Source organism: Polyodon spathula, chromosome 19, assembly GCF_017654505.1.
Source record: "Polyodon spathula isolate WHYD16114869_AA chromosome 19, ASM1765450v1, whole genome shotgun sequence".
NCBI lineage: Eukaryota > Metazoa > Chordata > Actinopteri > Acipenseriformes > Polyodontidae > Polyodon > Polyodon spathula.
In genome coordinates this window covers 35,159,971-35,182,178 of record NC_054552.1, presented here as the reverse complement: position 1 = coordinate 35,182,178, position 22,208 = coordinate 35,159,971, and the positions used below count along the sequence as shown (strand labels likewise).

The 22,208-nt window shown below is 41.1% G+C and overlaps 1 long non-coding RNA gene across 1 annotated transcript; it reads right to left on the bottom strand.

The window, feature by feature from the left end:
• Positions 1-415: 415 nt before the first annotated feature.
• LOC121294887 lies at positions 416-15,788 on the bottom strand. The gene is made up of 5 exons (XR_005946836.1): positions 14,741-15,788; positions 13,477-13,708; positions 13,118-13,294; positions 4,783-4,933; positions 416-1,500 (listed from the first exon to the last, which is right to left on the bottom strand). It is a non-coding gene; the product is annotated as an uncharacterized LOC121294887 (long non-coding RNA).
• Between the last annotated feature and the right edge of the window lie 6,420 nt (positions 15,789-22,208).

The window sequence follows — 22,208 nt, the reverse complement described above, 5'->3', positions numbered from 1 at the left end:
AACTCTCAAAAATAACCAGTGCGAGGATCATGTCCTCTCTTTTGGAGCAGAGAGACGACTATGAACTCAGTTATCAAGAGGGGCAGGGGCGAGGCAATCCTAGCAGGCAGCATTATTGAAACAGTAACACTTTGCATTGTGTCACTAACTACTGAGTATTTACATAGTAGTTACGTAGCAAATACATGTGAACTTACATGTAATTACAATGATATTATGCATAGTTGTAATGAACTTAATGTGCACATTTCTTGCATGATATAACCCTAACTCTAACCTTAACCCTAACCCTAACCCTATCCCTAACCCTATCCATAATGCTAACCCTAACCCTAACCCTATCCCTAACCCTATCCCTAATGCTAACCCTAACCCTAACCCTATCCCTAATACTAAACCTAACCCTAACCCTAATCCTAACTCTAAAATTAACCCCCCTAAGTTAACTCTAACTCTAAACCTAACCCTTTTGATACAATTGTGTCCTTGCATAGATCATGCAAAAAGATGTACATGTTAAGTACATTATAACTGCATAAAAACACTCTAATGATGTGTAAGTACACATGAATTTACTATGCAGCTACTAGGTAAAGTGTTACCATTGAAACATCTAGAGAAGACGGCAAATCAAAAGCCATTCCTTTAAAAATAACTAGACAGCTCTTCAAGCCTGCATGCACTTTCCCAACGGGATCCTGACCCTACAAACAGATCCTCGCACTGCAAATACAAAGCAGTTCTTTGTGGTACTTGGCACTGGTTACTTTGTGACCACTGGCATATAGTGACATTCCAATTACAATATACCCTTAATGGCTACCCTCTAATGTTTCCTTCTGTCCTGCCAATTAAGTGAAATGCGGACAGTGGAAAGATATCAGTGAACACGGTTTGCAATTGTTACATTATTTGCATTTTCATGAGAAAATATGCTACGGTAAAATATTTACTTCAATATAAATTCAATAGGAATTCAGACATAATTACATTTAGATTACTGATACTCATTATTAACCTTTATATCTGTTTGGTTCAATGCGTTACCTCATTTTTTTCACATGAATTTATATTCGATTTAACAGATATATTCTTCCCCTTCAGAAGAGAGATTTGATTGTACCATATGCTTCTATGAAATTGAAGTAATAAAAGAGACGCTCTTCATTTTTGAATGAATTTTGATTAATATCTTTGGCTATATAGATTTGTTTTTTTCTGTGCAAGGAAGTAAAAAAGCAAGCAGAGATATTGAAAGAATGGCAAAGGTGAAAAAGAAAGCACTTCACTGCAGAAAATCCTGGGCTTTGATAGAAGAGTACGGAGGTGCTGGGGGTCTGCAGATTACACACAGCCAACATCCTGGAGGGGGAAGAGTTTCAGGGGAACTGATATTCATCTGTTGACAGCAGCCGTGTCAGCTGTCAGGGAGACGGATCAAAATGCCACTCCAATGCAGGCAGGAGACATCCAGACACTGAAACCTCAGCACTTGTTATCCTACACAATAAAAACATGAAGGCTTTTCATAAGCTGTGGGGGAGCTGCTTATTTTAAAAGTGGCTTTGTTCTAAGACCTGCATGCTCCCACAGATGGGGTAAACTAGTGAACTCTGAGACTATATCCTGAAACAGACAGGTGCACCCATGAACCCCTCATTTATTCTCATTATTTTCTCTTCAGTTATCATGGAAGACCACACCTGTTTTAGATGAGCAGGGTTTTTTTCTGACTCTTGTTCATATAAACATTCTTTCCTTCTATCCTTCTTTCCAAAAATGACATGACGCAAACCACAACTCCCAAGAAACGACATTAAGCAAACCACAAAACCCCCAAGAAACCCCACAAACGACATGAAGCAAACCACAAAACCCCCAAGAAACCCCACAAACGACATGAAGCAAACCACAAAACTCGCAAGAAACCCCACAAATGACATGAAGCAAACCACAAAACCCCCAAGAAACCCCACAAAACGACATGAAGCAAACCACAAAAGCCCCAAGAAACCCCACAAAATGACATGAAACAAATCACAAACCCCCCAAGAAATCCCACGAAATGACATGAAGCAAACACAAAACTCCCAAGAAGCCCCACGTCGGCTCATTATAGTTTCATGAATTACACAGACACACTGACTCCAGTTCTCACAGGGTCAGACACATCTGGAGAGCTTGCTGTAGAGTTGGATATGTTTGTGGCAGGGATTTTTTTTTTTTTTTACCATAGCTCGTTACCCCAAGGTGACTTTAATTTGATATTGAATTTTAAATATTCTGTGTACTTTGCTCTAAACAGCCAGCGTTCTGATGTGTGGTTAAAGCGATTCTCATTAAATGTTCTTATTCCTTCATTTCTTATGTGTTCAATATACCTTCCATCATCTCCTTCACAGCTAGTTCCATAAGCTGGTCTTCTAAATCAAAATCTGCAACCTTGGTTCATTTTATATGAATAAAAATCTATCTTCCTGATTTTCAGAGACAAGTCGAGCAAGCAGGAGGCTGCAGAGGAAAGAGGCTGCAGCACCATGATCAAGGCTCTGCCAATCAGAACACTGTGCTGCTGAGTGAAAGACATCAAACAGGTAGGAAATGAAACAAACAGTGCTTACAGGCTCTCTAACACAGCTTTCTTATGGTGAGTAGTTTAGTGTTCCAGTAGCATCCCCTGTCTGTGTTTGTTTGATTTAACAGTGAATGTAGATTTGTGTGTACTCTTCTATTTATCTGTCTGGTCTTCACATGCCATTACATTGCACTGAAAGAGCAGAACACACAAAAGGCACTGTAAACAGCAGGTTAGCTGCATCATATCTGTGGTTAGGAGGTAATAAGTGATCTTTGATTTGTTGTCCCCAGGTAGTAATAGTGCAGTTATCTATGCTGTCGTTTATATCAGTTTACTGCTGGACCCTATTGCAAAAACATGGAACAGCTGAATTGCGAGGAGTCTGCACTGCCAGCCGATAAGAAGCTGTTAAACTGAATGGAGACGAGTCTTTGCTGGGTTTAAGCCACACTAATGGCAGACTGGATGAGTGTTAATAGTGTAATTAAAAACACAGCCATCAGATATTTCTGCCATTTCTCTTTGCTTTGATGTCTTAACTGTGCGTCCAATTGGAACATTTTAAGATTGCCCTGAAAACGTATTTATATTTAATCCGGCCGCCTGGGACCAACACTACATTCAGACACCTGCATGTATGACTGGCTTGTTTCAGGGACCCAGGGCTTGGCAATGGCTCCTGGTCTTCCCAGGGTTCATTTGCCAGAAAAGTATCCCCTCTCAGCTGGCTTGCTGCCAGGGTTGAGAACAGGAAAGAGTTACCATTGGATCTGTGAAAAGTTTCCTTCACTTAATTCTATGTGTTTGACATATTGTTTTATTTGTAATGACAAGCTATATATTTTAAATTAATGGCCCATATTCACCATATATATATATATATATATAAAAAAACATGTTATTATTTATTAAAACAAAACATGAAACACACACAACGCTTTCCAACGCACAGTGTGTCTTCATCAGGTGCTGCAGCGATTGTATCTATCGTGTGCATACAGCTATGTCTCAAATACGTTGTGTTTGTTTCATGTTGTGTTTTAATAAAAAATGTAATGTTTTTTAAACAAAATGCAAGAGGAATCGATGCATATAATTATTAGTAGTCAAGTCTAAAAGAATAAGAGATTTCTGAGGGTGCGACCAACCAGGTCTGTATGAGCGGCAACAAGCAGAGTATACATGCTTTATATATCAATGCTGTGAACTAGTTTTTAACTCTGCAGAGACATTAATATATAAAGTGCCTTCTGGTCAGCACCTCTTCTTGGAAAAAGCTTTGCTGTGCATGAATGCCTTCTAGATTATAAATACACTGAAAACACATGTTCTTTCCATATGGATTTGTCTTGATGAGGTTAACGGTCTTGCTTTTGTTGCTGTAATTTATTTTAATTACATATTTATTTTCACTAACTGGATAGTTTTTAAGCTTCTTTTATATTTTACTATTGAATGGAGGCTGTTGATTACCACAATAAATCCACATTACCATCACAACCGCATGGACTAATCTGGGCGAGAGTTCTGGTTCAAAAAGCTCAGCTTTACAAGTTACAGCTTGACTCTCAGCGCATATATCCCATGACCTCATCTCACTCTTCAGGAGTGATCTGTAACAGAAGAGCATCGCTAAGACTGGCACTGTGTGGATGAAAGGACACAAACTGGGGTCACTTAGCCAGGCCTGGATGAACTCTGGAGGAGAGAGCATGTTCCCTATTTTAAAAAATGAACATCGCTGAGCCTGGCACTGTGTGGGTGGAATCTGGAGGAGGGAACATGTTCCCTAGTTAAACAGAAGAGTATCGCTGAGCTTGGCACGGTGTGGATGAACTCTGGAGGAGAGAACACATTCCCTAGTTAAACAGAAGAGCATCGCTGAGCCTGGCACTGTGTGGGTGGAATCTGGAGGAAGGAACACGTTCCCTAGTTAAACAGAAGAGCATCGCTGAGCCTGGCACTGTGTGGGTGGAATCTGGGGAGGGAACACGTTCCCTAGTTAAACAGAAGAGCATCGCTGAGCCTGGCACTATGTGGGTGGAATCTGGGGGAGGGAACACGTTCCCTAGTTAAACAGAAGTTGCACCAGGGAAGGCAGAAGTTGTGACTTTCATTGGTGAGCCCGTTCTGAAAGACCTGTCAGAGGTGTGACTTGAAGCTTCACTTGTCCTTGAATCCACGGGACACTAACACAAGCTCACCTGTTGGACTTGTGATCCAGGCGGTTGTCACTGAGTTCTCCGAGTGCAGACGCAGGGATGATTAGCTTGCTGTAGAGCAGAGAATTCCTCTTTAGAGCTAGAAGACACTGGCACACTAGGAGCCCAGCTCTTGAGTTCCAATCTGCAGACCCTGGGGGTGAAGGCAACCCTTTTCATTGCATTTCCATTCACTTGCTGATGTGTGCATACATGCCAGCCTCCTTGCAAAGAGGTAGGGGATGTAAACTCATTCAACAGGGAAGCAACATGCAACATGCAACATGCACTCCCCTTTCCAAAACTGTTGCATGGTTGAGGAGCAAAACCCCCTGTGATCAGATAAAGATATGCCTCCTTCTATTATTTGTGTAAAATGATGGCCTCTGAAAATGCCTTGCTGAGGACATGTTACCTATTAGATTATATAACCCTCATAAACACTTTCTTCTCTTCTCTATCTGTAGTGTTTTTGGCAGAATGACAGAACGACACTGTTTTCCTGCGGGACTGTTCCTCTTTAACTTGTCTGCTCTCTCCTGCTATCTTTTTCTCTGGTTCATTCTTTCATTCTTTCATTCTTTCTATCTAGCTTTCTCTGTTTCCTTCCTGCAGTTCCTGCCTCTGTAGATAAGCCGTGCCTTTTCAAAGCTGAGCGCAGCTACAATGATGTGTAAAGCAGGGTCTGCATCACAATGAGGCAGGGGCTTTGCCTCACAGCCCCGCCTGTCTCCTGTGAGCGGCAGTGAGCTACGGTGCCCTGGGGACACACTGTGATAGCACAGCGCCCGTCACCTTCCACGACAACCCTGACCACAGGAGCAGCCGTTCAGACTGACAATAAGCATTCGGGAGAGTCAGAATTCAGCACGCCGGCAAGGGTTACATGAGCACGATGCATAGAATTGTAGCTGTTTATTCAGGGAAAAATCAATTCTTACTGTGTTTACAACGTGACAGGATCACAGTTCACTTCAGTAGCTGGTCAAGCTATCTGCTGTTCTGACACACCAGTCTATCAAAATCTCTGACGGCCACTGTGCCATGTTTCACAGTTTCAAATATATTGACAGCTACTCCAAGCTCATGACATATATATGCAGTAAACTGGTACAAAAAGCAAAGTGTAGTTTGACTGTAGATTACCGCAGAGCAAGTGCAATTTAACAGTGATGTAACAGCTTTGGGTGCTGCTGTTAAGAACATAAACATTTGGGAAACACAAGTAAGCTTTTTATTAAGAAGACTGAAAATCAGCAGTTCAAAACCTTATTTATCAGTGAAAATGAGTGTGTTTCTGAACCATTGACTGCACAATAGTTACACAAACATCAGCTCAATTGAAGGCTGTGTTTAATACTGAACTAAATATGCTGAAGCTCATTACAAAGTAAAGCTGTTAACCTTTGTCTGGCATGTGTCCTATTAATAAGAAAGCAAATTAGTCTCAGCACATGCCCAAATTAAATGCAGAACTTACTAATTGTTTTCATAGTAGAGTGTATCTCACCTAATTTAACAATATGGTAGACTTTAATAATTAACTTAAACCTTGCCCTATCATGTTATGACTGCTATGAATTCATTAAGCTATATCTTTCTTTTTTAAATCATAATTATGTTTTAAAGGAAACAGTCATTAGAGATTTCTAAAAGAAAAAGCAGACTTAACAATGCTAAATAAAACATAAAAGAACAACAAGGCCCAGCCCTTTCCAGCAGTTGTGCAAACCTGCTGCTCCTACCCAAGCACTGCCCCTTCCTTTTTGTTCGAGGGATAGCGTACCTTCCTCCTCTTACCTAAGCCTTGCCCCTTCCTTTCTGTTCAAGAGATAGCGTACCTTCCTCCTCTTACCCAAGCCCTGCCCCTTCCTTTCTGTTCTCGAGGGATGGTGTACCCTGCTGCTCCTACCCAAGCCCTGCCCCCTTCCTTTCTGTTCTCGAGGGATAGCGTACCTTCCTCCTCCTACCCAAGCCCTGCCCCTTCCTTTCTGTTCTCGAGGGATAGCGTACCTTCCTCCTCTTACCCAAGCCCTGCCCCTTTCTTTCTGTTCTCGAGGGATAACGTACCCTGCTGCTTACCCAAGCCCTGCCCCTTCCTTTCTGTTCTCGAGGGATAGCGTACCTTCCTCCTCTTACCCAAGCCCTGCCCCTTCCTTTCTGTTCTCGAGGGATAAAGTTTGCATTGTGCTAGTAGAAGCATCACGTCTCAAATTAAATCTTATATAGGAGTGCATGTAGGGCTCCAGACTCACATGTACATTTCAGGCCCCTTTTAAGAGATGCACTGTAGGATCACAAGTACTGGAGCCTGAGTGCTTTGTGATGTGAGTTCAGATCTGAACTGTGCTGGTGAACCTGCAGACACATGAGAACCCCAAGCACACTCGAAACTTAAAGAACATGAATACTGGCAAAGGTACACCAAAAACAACGTCCACATGAACTGAATACAACTGCTTTTACTGCTTGCCTTGCTCTTTAACAAAGATGGCTCAAACTTCCAATTATATTTCAGTTGGCTGTATTGTATATTGCAGGCAAGAGATTTTTTTTTCTTATTTTATCTGTTCATTAGGTAGAAAAATCTCTCTCGACAGAGGGAAATTGCAATTATACCAAATCAGTAAAGTAGATTCGCCTCTCATCTGCAATTGAATCGATCTGGTTTGAAAGAGCAGTGGAAAGATCATTGTTATCTTTATTGTAAGTGACAGTATCTACTGTCATTGTCAAACCACATGGCCCTGGTTCCATGTGGGACAGACTCTGTGTTGATAACGCCTCACCTAGAAAACAAGCCCCATCACTGCAGCACCTCCACTGTGGTGGAGGGGAAACAGGGGTCCTAACCAGGCTAACAAAACCAATACAGCCAAATGGCTTCCAAAGAGCCCAAGAGAGAGAAGGCTCTTCAGAAACAATAACAGCAGCATGTGCTTATCAAGCTCTTTATTTACAAATAACAAACACAGCAGCCATGGGCTCGATCACGGCATGCAATTGCTTTATCACAAAAGATGTGCTTCTGTGTGACAAGAAAAAAGAGTAAATGCTTGAGCCCTGGCTGTGGGAGACACAGCGGGTGCTGCAGTCCTGTTACTCCCCAGCTGACTCCCCTGGCTCTGAGCCTGTGAATCTGCATGGGCTTGCAGAGCAGAGTAACTATGAAATAATCTCTGTTTCTAAACAGAGATAGTCACAAAGTGAACACTACTGGGAAAAAAGCATCAAATGAGAAATTCAATTCACCATTTTACAGCATGCTTTTTGTTTCTTAAAAGACTGAAGTTCAGAGAGTTTTGTGCTTTTGATCGATAAGCTTCTGCTATGCCTGTGAGATCCCCTCGCTCTGTGCAGTGAGTGAAGATGCTGGAATCAGTATGCAGCACCAGCAGGCACGGAGACCGATTTATATATCACTGCGGCTGGAGGAGCAGACTCCACGTCAGTCTCACAAACCTGCAGCTACATTCTTTAATTGGGCTGCTAACATTTCATTTATAGGGGGGCAGGGGGCTTTAGGTTTAGGGGATATTTTAAAACAGATGTTTGCATGTAAACGTAACCCTGCCATGTTAATAATGCATATTATTTGCAGAGCACCTGGAATGTTTAAAATGATCACAGCTACTGCCTTTACATTACTGGGTTTGAATGAACTTCATACCTGGCAAACTGTACCATCATGTCAAAGTATTTTACTGAATACTATAGTCTGTGTGCTATCCAAAATCTGATTCGAGAAAACAACAAACAGCATTCAGCCAGCACACCCTGAGAACAAGAGCTTCTGAAGGGGACACTCAATCCATTCTCGTACTGACCCTGTGCACTTACTGCATGCCCTGATTTTCATGTGTATTTACAGTAATGTTGTAGTTGATGCCTCTGTTTAACACAGGGTTGCTCGGACCCTTGAGGTATTAAAGGGTACATGAAAGACGCAATGAGTGCACTTTGTTTTTTGTTGTTAAAATGGGTAGAGCAGCGATATAACTTTGGACCCCGAAATATAGATACTGGTATAGATATATATTATTCATATTTTAATGCTGGACCATAGCAGTAGAAAAAATCCCTAAAGAGATTCGAGTCTTATAAATATCTAAGCTCCCATGTTGTAGACTAGAGTATCTGATGAAAGGATCAGAAGCAGCGGTCCTATTGCAATGTGCTGTGTAGTTCAGCCACACTGCACGCTCCCCGGGGTATTTGGAATTGCTAATGTTACATAAATAAAATAAGAATTCTAGTTCGACTTGACAGACCTACCTGTCTCTGGAAATCCCATTAAGGAAACAGCAGAGCAGTGCAGTGCTTATCAGCAAGTTTAAAAACGTTGTTTATTACAGAGCTGCATTACGGTATTTGGTATGCATCCTGTATTAGGGTGTCAGTTGCAATGTAAGGTTTCAATAAGATACTAAATGATACTTCCTTCTCTATTAAAAGCCCTACCAGCTAATGTTTTGACCCCTGCCACCAGAACAAAGCTACTCAACCAGGGTGACAAACCAGCAACAAAGTCCTGAGCTGGGTTTAGAGTGCATTCTCATTTAAAAGCAAGCCCGTACACAATTATTCACAGCTGACAGCTACAGGCAGTCTGAAATGTGGGCAGCAGTACACACTGTCCTCTAGAAGACTATTAACTAGGTTTCTGCACCCATTCAAGTCTGTGCCACTTTGAGAAACCGGTGACAATTTACACAACAAAGTGCCCCTGCCCACAATACTAAACACTTATATTTTGCATAGCATTTATTTTGCTCCAATAATTGCAGCCGTTTTTATGTTTTATATTTGAAAAACATGTTCAATACATTGTATTGTACTTCCAGAATATACTTTTCTTTAAGTAAGCAACATACAGTGTACTGTACTCTATATCCCACAAAGTACATCCCAATTTCAACGTAAGAACTTGCTGTATTCATTTCTGTTCAGTGGAATTGAACCCCTTCTGGAAGTTGTTGTATTCATTTCTGTTCAGTGGAATTGAACCCCTTCTGGAAGTTGTTGTATTCATTTCTGTCCCAAGAAACTCCAATGAGCTTGAAGCACACTCCAGATTGAGGGTAGACTATTTGCTCTGAGAATCCTTCACTCATCCCGCATTTCCCACTTCTTTTTGGTATTTGCTTTGTGATTATTCTTCAGGATTAGACATTGATTAATATTTTATGAAGTACATTTTCACATTCAAATTATTTCCTTCAGAAATGACCTACCAAGCTTGAAACGACGTCATGGTTGGCTTGTGTTCTTGTTTGTACTGATTCTTACAGCTGGGTGCACAAGGAGGTCATGTCACTCCCCACAGTGCTCATCAAGGAAACAAGTACTGTCGTTGAGATAGCATTTAAAAACAGGTACCTGGGTTCTGTGTTATGAGCTCTCGACAATGGATACACTGTCTGTCTCTTGTTACATTATTGCAGCCTCTCCCAGTCCCTGCATTGCATCCCTCACACGTAACCTTCACCCATACATGTAAGCAGTAGGGCAGCCTTCCTCCTGGTCCTTCAGCTCACACTACTAGGCAGGCTACTGTCTCTTGGATCCTGCGTCCCTCCCTCAGCACTATCACAAGGCTACTCTGCCTCCCTCTCCCTCAGAACTAACCAGAAAGTGAGTTGGGCTCTACGTTATTTGCCAGCAATTACTTTGATATAGTGTAAACAATAAAATAAAAAGTAATTTTGCGGGTTAAAATAAAAGAACTGCTGAAACTATTCCTTGCCTGCAGGAACAGCATGCTGCAGGTAAGTAGAGGTGGTGTGTTTGAGATGCAAATCACTTTCCTTTGAAGCCTCCCTCCCTGGCTGACTCAGCCCGTCCATGATGGGGTTCCCATGCTCTTCTGTCACTCCAGAAACTGGCAGTGTTTCGGTTTATCTAAAGTAGAAGCCATAACCGTCTCCTGCTCACTTTTAAAGAGAGCAAAACGTGGGTTAGGCCTTTCTCTTTTTCTCTAAAACCTTCTGAATTCAACATTCCAGCACAGATATGAGAAAAAAGAAGAAAAGAAGAACTCTTCGTGATGCATAGCGAGGACTCGGAATCTTTTGCTTTGAAGCTGCTCGGTCTTTTCTATTTCAATCTTGATTGTTTTTTCTGTATTGAAACAGTTCTTTCTGGAGGACATTTCATATCTCCACTCAATATCTGTGACTTTCAGTTCTATAGGTCTTAAACAGCAGTGTAAATATATAAAGAAAGAATGCTTTGTGTGTGCAATCAGTATTTGCACAATCTAACCCTACATGATAAAGTACATCTGCCAATGTTTTTTTTTTTTTTTTTTTTTTTTTTTATGAATTAACAGAGTATAATCCTGTCTGAAAAAGAGAAGGCGTGTTTTTAACTACTTTTTGAGCACAGGCCCCTCTCATTGTTCTCGGCAGAACATGGGCACTTGTACATGATAATTTAGTTAACCTGCAGCTGATTTAGTGACTGGCTGAGGGAGTAATTAAGCCTCTTTTCTCTGCGCTGGCTCCCATGTTGAGTGGGGGCCGCTAATTGGGATGAATTAGAGTTGAATTCAGGGAGGCTTGTTCAGGTGCACTAAAGACTTCGAGAGGGATAACTCCAGTTCATTTTGTATGAGACCCGTTCCACAGCCTGATGGTCTGTCACACCATTTGGATACATTAATGTTCTTTTTTATTTTTCAAAGAGCATTCAGAATGCTGCTCGTTTTAGAACACTGTGCATCACAAACAACACATATTAACAGATCTATTTTTACCCACAACAGGGCTAATTAAAGTGAAGAAGAAGAGACTGAGAGAATAAGCGTGAGATGGAGAGGGCAGAGGGGAGGTACATTCATCAGTTAGGCCTTGCAAACTTGTCTTATTGTCTTTTGAACAGTAAACAGCTAATCATATTGTTCAGTAATTTCCTGATGTTTTTTGGCTACGCTATGAAAGAAAGTATAGTCAATATTTTTAAGTGACCTCAGGCCTGTCTGTCGAGGTCCCTCACCGTCCACACACATACATATATACCGGTATCTGTACATTACAGACAATGGTTCCCTGCAAGCTAAAAAGGAACAGGCTTGTGTTCACAAACAGGGACTCATTCACCCCCCCCCCCCCCCCCCCCCACAATAAAACAATCCCATCATGTACTGAATATGAGGTGCCAGCATGGCAGTGACAATCCGTCCTTGATGCCAGAGAATGGAGAAAGCCTATAGCTACAGTGTGTAGAAAGCTACCACATTGAGTCCTGCAAACATCTGTCTAGTTTTTGCAAATATGATCAGCTTGTCCACATTGCTTTACACAATAATAAATGCTGAAGAACTCGGGCCTGTGAAAAGCAGACAATAATCACTGTTAAAAACCGTCCACTGTTTAGAGCACTGATGTTTTTTAACTGTTTATGTGCATTGTTATTTTTTCCTAGAGTTAAGTTCACCTTTAATTGAGAATAAGAATGTATATTGTGCTGACTGGAGAGCTGACTCCTCCAATGTACTGCACTGTTTGCTATTCAGATTGTGATCAATTTTCCTAAAAGGTTGTTTCAAAATACTACTTATCACAGGTACGGTTATGTAGTAGATAAGCAAAACCCTATGATTTCCAGTGACAAAGACGATGTACTGTATACACCATCTGAATTATTTACATAGTGATGATGTCATTTGATTAAAGGCACCCACTCACTCCCTGGTTTCCAAGGCGACTAGGTGCACTGAGGAGCAGTGATGATGTCATGACCAAGTTCTCTGAAGCCCGCGGGCCTGCATGCAGCTTGGTGGCAGCTGTCTTAGGCCTGTTTAATAAATGGAGAGAGCTGGTGTGCAGTGATACATTATCCGAGCCAGATACAGCATCTTCGACATGTCATATTTGCAGGGGTTACTTTGCTTCTAGATTGCTGCTATGACAACAAATTACCTTTCCTTTCATTTTTTTTGTTATTTCTAAAAGGCACTTAACTGGACAAATTGCCTGCGTCCTGCCTGGACTAATTCCTATATCACTGAGCCTGAGGCTTCTGGTTTTGATGTCTGATCTGTTGTAATACATCGACTGCAGATACAGAATACTTCCCCCAATGACTGCCCCCGTTTGGTCACACTGGCAGAACATTCCTACCCTGTGGCATGACAGCCTTAACAAGTTGCAAGCATATTAGCAGGCGTGAAATGGAAGAAAAGCTTATAATTTGTTCATGCATCTTCTCAAAGAGGCTGTATTACTTGCTAAAAACAAGTCTGGGATACCCAACCACCACAGAGGAACCTGAATGGGAAGGGAGTTACTGAAGGGACCCGATCCCTGAGCAAAGAACAAAGAGCTGCAGCACCTACCTTGTAGAGCCCCTGGTCACAGCCGCAGTAGGTGCTCTCCATGGTGTAGCTCCTCACCACCCCCATCTCTCTCCACACACCCACCCGCGCCGTCGATGCCTGAGACTTCTCCACCAGGAAACTGCAGCTCTGGAAGGCAAATGCTGGCGCTATCTTGTACAGGATTTTGGGAAGAGTCTGCAACAACAAATGTTCTTCCTCAGTCCTAATGGAAACTCCATCCCCATTACACCACAAGTAACTGCAGCCTTGCTTAGGGAAGGCAAACAAATAAGTTCAGATAAGCCACAGAATAGCCACAGTCTGCTATCTTTGACTGGTCCCAGCATTCACACCAGTTAGGCATTTTATTGAGATACCTAGTAATAGAGCATGTCTCGGTCCAGATTGGTGGATTGGAAGGGCCTCTGTGCACCACACAGATCAGGACTGGTACACTAAACATGAGGAGGATCCTGCCCGGTATCCAGGGTCCTCCTTCAGTGCCACAGTGTTGACAGTGGAGCCAGACTGCCATAAGGCCTCCCTGATGCTGGAGCCATACAAGAAGTCATTCTTCTTCCGCGAGTGTCCGTGATAATCACAGAATACCTGCAGGGGTTAGAATGGGGTTAGAGCTAGCAGGAATCTCCCGTTCTGCATTCAGAATGAGCCCGTTTTATATCATCTCTTAAGATGTTGTTCAAGGCCTCCAACCTGAGATTGAGGCAAGATTGTGCTGAGCTTGTACAGAACATACAAAAATATGAATACATTTTTCATAGCTCTTTTTACGTGTTTACCTTGTAATTCATATTCTGTGAATACAGTTGATCTGGAGGTGCAGTGCTGCAGTACACAGCCATGAAATTTTCATTTGAAAGTAATATACAGTATAAGAGAGTTCAACTTTAAATTTGAAAACACTACTGAGCTCCATTGTTCAGGTGAGTACATTAAAACAAAGTTACACTGTCTCACGGTCTGGGCAAGAGCAATAGGGTTAGTACTAATAACCTTGGGTGCGCTATCAGAGCTACAGAGGAAAGGCCAGCTACTGCGATCTGTGCAGATGTGCAGGGCCAAATGTCAATCTGCTTTTCATAGCATAGGAACAGTTATGCTGATTATACATTCTTTTATTGTTAATCTGCAGATTTTATACAGGCAGGTTTGGCAATAGGGTAGAGGGAGTCACTGACACATTTCTCTGGAGCTCAAGGAAGTGAAACTGGGGGAAGCTATTGAGTGTAAGAGCCTTTCTTTGACACGCCTGCGTAAACCCTTCATACTCACTTGACAAGTTTAAAATACAGCACATGAAATACAGCACATGAAATACAGCACATGAAATAGAGCACCTGAAATACAGCTCATGAAATACAGCATGTGAAATAGAGCACCTGAAATACAGCTCATGAAATACAGCATGTGAAATACAATGCATGAAATACAGCACATGAAATACAGCTCATGAAATACAGCATGTGAAATACAGCACGTGAAATAGAGCACCTGAAATACAGCTCATGAAACACAGCATGTGAAATACAACGCATGAAATACAGCACATGAAATACAGCATGTGAAATGCGCACAGAGCAGTGAAGTTGGTACTGAAGGGCTCTGAAAGACCACACTCACCAGAGGAGTCCTCCCAATACTGTTGAAGTAGTAGAGAAAGCCCTTAGCATGGTAGATTGTGGGGCTCAGCTTCAGGTCTGGCTTCATCCATTGTCTTTTCAGATCCTCTCCACTCAGGGAGCAGCGATGCCTGAAATCACACGCTTAGCATACAGCAGGGAGCCATGCCAAGACTGATCAATGCACATCCACGGCCCATTAGCCCACCTAAATCACCTTGAGATGCCTGCTGTGAAGAGAATTCATTTACCATTGAACTGTATTGGCTTTGAAAGGGTTAAGCACTTCGGGCACACAAGGAATTGAGCCGTTGTTCAAAAGGTTTCTTCTTAAAATACATTTGAGAGTGAGTCAATTATCGCAAGGAGAAAACTGACCATGTGGATGACCAGATCCAGCCTCTCAGTACATTTTAAACACTGTTTCATGCTCCACCTTGTTGCAAAAATGTCATTTGTGGGACACATATGTCCCTTCTACATTGGAGGTTCAAGCCTCAATGATTGTCCATTTTGTTTCCCTTGTGTGTGTTGGGGACTTGGTGGCTCTCTCTGGCTCTAGTTTTAGGCATTATCTCATCTGAGATTCAAACACTGAGTCTTTTGGCTGCACCAGTGTTTGCTTTATGCATTATTCTTGTTCTGCAGTGCTTTTAACACCAGGCTTGAACTGTAATAATCTTTTTAATAGAGGCTATATACATCGTGTATCAAGTGTAAATAAAAAAGGGCTGTGAGTTTTATACCACTTCCATGCTGAATGTATACACACATGCCCACATTATATTGAGGACACCTGCTGCTAGAAGAACAGATACAAAAATCTTGCAGTGGAAATTCTATCATGTATATCTCCATGTTTTCCTGCTGAATTGGTTGATTTCAATTTCGTGTATCCTTTCCTCTGAATTTTCAATTGAAGAGCTTGCATCTCGTAATAGAAGCAGATTTGAGGAAAAGAGCGAAAAAAATATACCAACATAAATTTAGATTTCCAAAAATCCAATTTTCTTTAAAAGACCAAACAAAGTAATTGAGTTTCCCTTTGATAGGTGAGGTCTAATGGGATAGAGCACGCACTCTTTCTAGTTACAGTGTTAGGTAGGGCGCTACACACTTGGCTTGAACAAATGCGTTTCATTATTCTTTTAATGAAATGGCAGCTAAGGTAGAACGCGAGTCTCGAACACCGCTGTGTCTGTCTCAGAACAACACACACTGACCGGCACTCACGCAAAACTGTGGGAACGTAACGCAAAGCAGGTGCAACTAGCTAAAGCCAGAACATACAAACACAGCATACTGGTTAGTCAAAGGTCTTGCAACATAGGAAGCCAACATTGCAGCCACTGTATAAACCATGCAGCTATTGTATACAGTGGCTGAAAAGTATCATGATGTAAGACTTTGTGAACAAAAAAGTGGTGATGCTCACCAAAAGGAAACTTGCTTTAAGTTTTAATTTTCCCAAGAAGCCTTGTCCAGGGGGCAATCAAAACCCAACAGCTTTATATATTCTCATAGTGCACAGATGATCACAGTATCAGTGTGCCTGGCCCAGCAAGGAAACACAGTCACAGGCTGGAAGTGCTGGTCACATGTAACCAGTGACACATTGACACCTGTGATTGCAGGTGGATTTGGGTACAACTGACTGAATCATGAATTACACAAACACCGTGCATACCGGTAGCATGGATTACATTGTAGTTTTGCAGACACAAGTACAATCTCAGTAAAGACAAGATGCAATCAAAGGAAATTAAATATGAGATGTTACTCTATTAACTAAAGCTAAGCAAAATTGGGGGCTGGCTTGTTTTCATCATGGTTGTTTGTAAATGTATTTTTAGCATATTTCATGGACGCCTACTGAGTTATCCATGTTTTATTGATTGCATTGTGTTATGTAAGTGCAGCATTACAGAAACACTGTTGACATTTTAAAGCATTTCATGTACCAGTATTTAATATAGAATGTTTGGCACTGCATATGGCTTCCTGGTCAATCCTCTGGCATGGTGCCAGGGACTAATAATTAATGAGAGATTTGGCACAGAACAAGATGAGATCGAAGTGAACACAGGGATGTGCAATTAAAGTCAGCTTGCATTCTGTTTTCAATATTGTGAAGCAGTGATTTTGTAGTTTTCTTGATGAATCGCCTCGTCTTCTATTTATTGCATTTTGTGTACCTGAGAACTGTGTTCTGTCTTAATTTAGAATAATTCATAACAAACAAATATGTCAAGTGCCACTCTTAGTGACACTACTTATGCCTATAAAATATACAGTACAGTACTGCGCAACACATCCCCTTTAATTACAAGTCCTAGCTGTGTTATTGATTTGTTTTCATGGCCAGATTCATAATTTAAACAAATCTTTGTGAATATATACATACACATACACATACATGCACAAACACACACACACACACACACACACACACACATACGTACACAATGCAGGGTAAATAACAGCAAGGTAGCCTCAACAAGGAATCTTGAAAGCAGATAAGCACACACATGTATTATCTTGTGTAAATGACCAGGAGGAGAGTACTGAGCTAATGGGAATTAGCTCTATACAGACTAGAGTGGTATTTTGTCCTGACGTCAATACTATGTCTTTAGAAATTATATAAAAAAATGTCATCTTTCAACGTTGACTGCTGGAATATAAAAAAAAAACAAACAAAAAAAAACAAGAATGTTTTCCACTGCAGACCTGCATGAAAAGATTGTTAAATTGTTACTTTGTTTTTAATAGGACTCCAAACCTACCTGTGACCTGCCAGAACAGCACTAGCACCGCTCTCCTGGCGTGTCCAAGCCTTTGTTTTAAGCCTTGGTCTATGGATTACTGCAACATTAATATGTCTCTCCTCATTGGTAATTTAAATTCTGTGAGATTAATGCACTTGTGACACTTAACAACGAACTAGGGCTGAAAGAGATGCTTGGTTACTCTGAACAGCAGTAAGATGTCAGGCCTGAATGCTTTCAAATCATAAACGGATGCAACAAAGCACTAAGAGCAAGCAATAGAGGTATAGAACTGTGCAGTAATGGGCAGAATAGTGTTGTGTGAACAGTGTGTAATGCATGTGATAATGGAATGTGCCAAGCTAAAACAATGCACCACTGTGCAAATTGCAGAGTCCTTTCTGTCCCCCTAATCTACAGCTTTGAGGTATTGAGGAATTCTCTTTATCAAGGCAATCATCTCTTAACAGGCATGAATCACAGGTCCTTCACAATGCAAACTTTACTGATCTTCGATTATTTATTTGAAGTTGTAATTCCAGCCATCAGAGAGGTACAGTATGACTCTTCGTTCTCCAAGCGTTTGGAATAAGGTAACCCCAGTTGCTGCTCGAGAATTTGAGATTGAAATACAGCTAAAAGATCACATAACCTAGGGCTTCATATCATTTATCAGGTAGTTATGTTGCATGCATTTGACGAGTGAGTTTTGTGTTTTTTAAACAAGGCAAATGCTTGAGCAGAATATGTCGCTTTTTTTGTTATATACTTTCTGTTGTTGATTCAAAAGCTTCCCAGAGGAGATAAAAACAAAACAATTACGTTCTATTAATAATTCAAAAGCCCAAATATGATTTTTGATTTTTAGTATCATGCTGTTCAAATATGGGACTTAAGTTGTGAATCTTTCCCTCAGCAATTATTTTAAATGCCTCTTTATTGACTGTTAAAAGACCCAGCACTAGAAGCAGCTGGAGATCAAACCATTACTAAGACCTAGAGCTTGTCTACACAGCAGTGATGGTGGCCCCAGTCCTTTTTTGTTTCTGTGTCAAAATCAGAAATCAAATGAATCCAGGCTTGAGTAACGAAGTATATTAAGAACATTATATTTTAATCTTGTAGAAATTTGATTTGAGTTTAAAACACTATTACAGCAATCCCCAGGGTCTTCAATTACAGGTATCTTGTTATGGATATGAAGGTTTATTTACTGCAGCTATTTGTATTGATCTCAAAAAGGCATTCAATACGATCACCCTTAAAATAATGGAATCCTAGTTACTAAAGTTGAGCTTTGATTACACTGCAGAAAACTGCTTTTCAAATTACCTTCATGATAGAACACAGAGGGGGTAATTGAAGTAAAACAAACCTGACTTGGCAGGTATGAAAAGGCACTTACTGTAAAACAATGTAAATGCACATGCATGTAACACACAAGAGCACCGATATAAATGCACTTTCCTCTACTGAGAGACATTATCAACACTTACTGTCGTTGCCTCCAGTGTGCTACATATTATTGCAATTTGCTTTTTTTAATATAAAATTTGTATCCAGCTGTCTGGGTTGTCTGCTTCTGAGATCATTTCTCTCCATAACAGTCCTACTGTATGTGCAGTGACTCAGACAGCAGTTATCAGCTGACCCTGGAATACATGTATTGCCACAGGCAAGACTTGCATGCAAAAACATGTGTTTAACATAAAGAGTTGTGCAGTACTGTCTGTAGGCTTCATGCTTCAGTGCCACACCGGTGCCTGAACAATCAGTCCACTTTTTGGGGGGCAGTCAAAATGAAACGTAAGTGGTATGCAAGCAAAACTGGTCATTTGATTAAACAGGTGCTGCACGCAACCTGCAAGGATGTCAAATAAACCTTTTTTTTCCAGTTGCTGAAACACCCATTTTTTCTTTTTTCAAACATGGTTGCCAGGATAATGAGAAGATCCCAGGGGGAACGGGCAGGTCACAAACAGTAGCCCAATTAACCACTCACACATTCCACTTCATTGTCTCATACTCACTGCAGCATATTAAGCCTGGTAACTATTGTCTAACTGAAGGCACTGCCCTATCCTCCTCGACCAGGCAGACACACATCTGAAAACAGACATGCAGAATAATATGCTTGAAGTGATAATAATAATAATAATAATAATAATAATAATAATAATAATAATAATAATAATAATAATAATGGAAACATCCACAAGTAATTGCATGAAATATTTATGAATCAACGGATGCATAATGCTGCCAAAATATTCCCAGCATTGAAGCCCTCAGAGAATGATTAAATAATGAATGCCAGCCTCCCAGTATGAGACCACCTGGAAGAGGGGAACGGAGGGACCACCTATCCCAAAACAAATTAGTGACTATGGGGGATCAAACAAATTGATTTCCCCTCTCTCTGTAATTTCTGGCTAGCTAGTTAGAGCTGCATCTTACTGGACTGTTCATAGTTCAAGTTTGTGTTTGCCAGGAGCCCTGAGACATTATCTGATAGTGATATGCTGTGAGCAACAGACCAGATAACAGTCATTTGTCACTCTGAAGGGCCATTATCTAACTTCTCCACATATTGAGCTATCATCTGTGAGACACAACATGAGATAACTAAGAGCCGGTTAGCATTATGCTGGCAACTCCAGCTCCTTGAACTTAAAGAATGTACTGTGTGTGGGACCAGCCAGTTACACACATCAGGAGTTCGGAGCTAGCCATGAACAAGGCATCATGTGCAATAGGGATTCCTCTATTTTTCCAGCTGGTTGAGCTCCTGCTATTGATTGCTCATATCTTTCACCTCTCTCTGATAGGGAGTGAATGGGGAGCTGTGTTAGAGACACGGCATGTCAAACAGCTTGTCCAAAGCGCTGGTGAACTCGGAGCACATTTCTTGATAGCTTCTCACAGGCTGCACTCCCACCTGCACATGATTCTTCTCAACAGCAATCACAGAAGCGCAGACAGCAGGGGCGGGTCCTCGTCTTGACAGCTGACACGTGTCAATTATTTTTTCTTAGTGCAGAGACCTGTGATACATGACTGGTGCTTTCATTGTTCACTCCTCTGCCTCATATATACATATCTCTTCCTATACAAGCTGTCTCATCTCAATGGAAGAAGGGCTTCCCACTGTATCTGAGGAACTACCCTGTACAGGGCTGTCTCCAGCAAGCGCTGTCTGTTAGTAGTGTTGTAATATCCATTATCTCTATGATGGGGCTTCACTCAGTTAAGTTAAAAACTATAAGTCAATGGTTCAATCCATATGTGTAATAGAGGGCTGCAAGGAGTTACCAGCCTACTCTTTCACTCCTGCAAAAAACAAATGCACACATTGACCTGGCCCTTTGAAGTGCCTAATCATTATGCCTTCAGGTTCTGTTCAACGACACTGAGTTCCTGCAATTTTAAAGGTGACTTTTATACAGTGAATTATTTTATTACTAATATGATTTTGAGAAGGGCAACAAGTGGTCCATGAAAGAAAGAAAGAAAGAGAAAGAAAGAAAGAAAGAAAGAAAGAAAGAAAGAAAGAAAGAAAGAAAGAACAGGATTTCTTTTTTTTGCCACACTACAGCACTAGGAACCATTACAGACCCCCACTGGACAGAGAACTTAATTGCTTAGCAGAATATGCATGTGATTCTTTCATCCCTCGGGCCTTTCTTGCTGTTAATAAAATAACCTGTTGAAATGCAAAAATGGCCACTTTCAATACATCCTGGCCAGAACTCTATCCAGACTATCAGAACACGTAACCGCATAACGAGCTGCACATTTCCATCCCTGTCTGGCTGTGCTTCCAGTGGAGGAATCAGAATACATTTCCATGTTTGACCTATCTCAGTCAGGATTCTTAGAGCTGCACTGCCCTCAGTTGTATAATTGGCCTGCTTGCTGTCTGTAAAAGGCCTTGGTTGATTTAAATGGTTATTTTTTCCATTGGCTCTGAGTCTTTCAAGTTGAAAGCAATGCAAGGTGTTGCAGTAGTCGTGGCTGTCTGACATGACTACTGCAACAGTATTTCAATGTTATTCATGTGCAATTTCTCATGGTCTGAGGTTGGATGCACTTTACAGTAAACCTACTCTTATGGTTTCCCAACAACTCTGAGATTAATTGCTTGTTTCCTAGAAACATCTACAGACCCAGAAATATACAGTGGTGTTAACAAGTTATTCATAATGACTTCTAACCAATTTTATTTGATGTAAATGTAACTCAAGCAGTTCTCTCTGGGCACTCCTAGCTTCTACTGCACAGACCCTCTTTTACTCAGTTTATATGAGAATTCATTCTTGTTTTCTCCAGTTTGAATTTGCAATATTAACAGACAAGAAAATGCATTTCCCATTAGAATGAAAGGTTACCAATAACACCTTCAAGGGGAGAACACCATTCTACATTTAGGCCAGTCATGCACTGCATATTTAAAGCTGTGTTCAGGAGATACAGTAAATGAACAGCCTGGGTCTCTCTGAGGATATTAACTGATTCAGGCTCAGAAGTGAGTCCCACTGTAATGAAAGCTAAAGCTGAATGCCTGTGTTTCCTGTTAACTGCCAAAGGTGAACCTCAATAGATTCATAATAAAGAAGCCAGAGGCTCAATAACGACCCCTTACATTTTCTCAGGGCAAACTACTTCCCAATTTATTTAGTGAGGATGTAGAGAGTCGAAGTG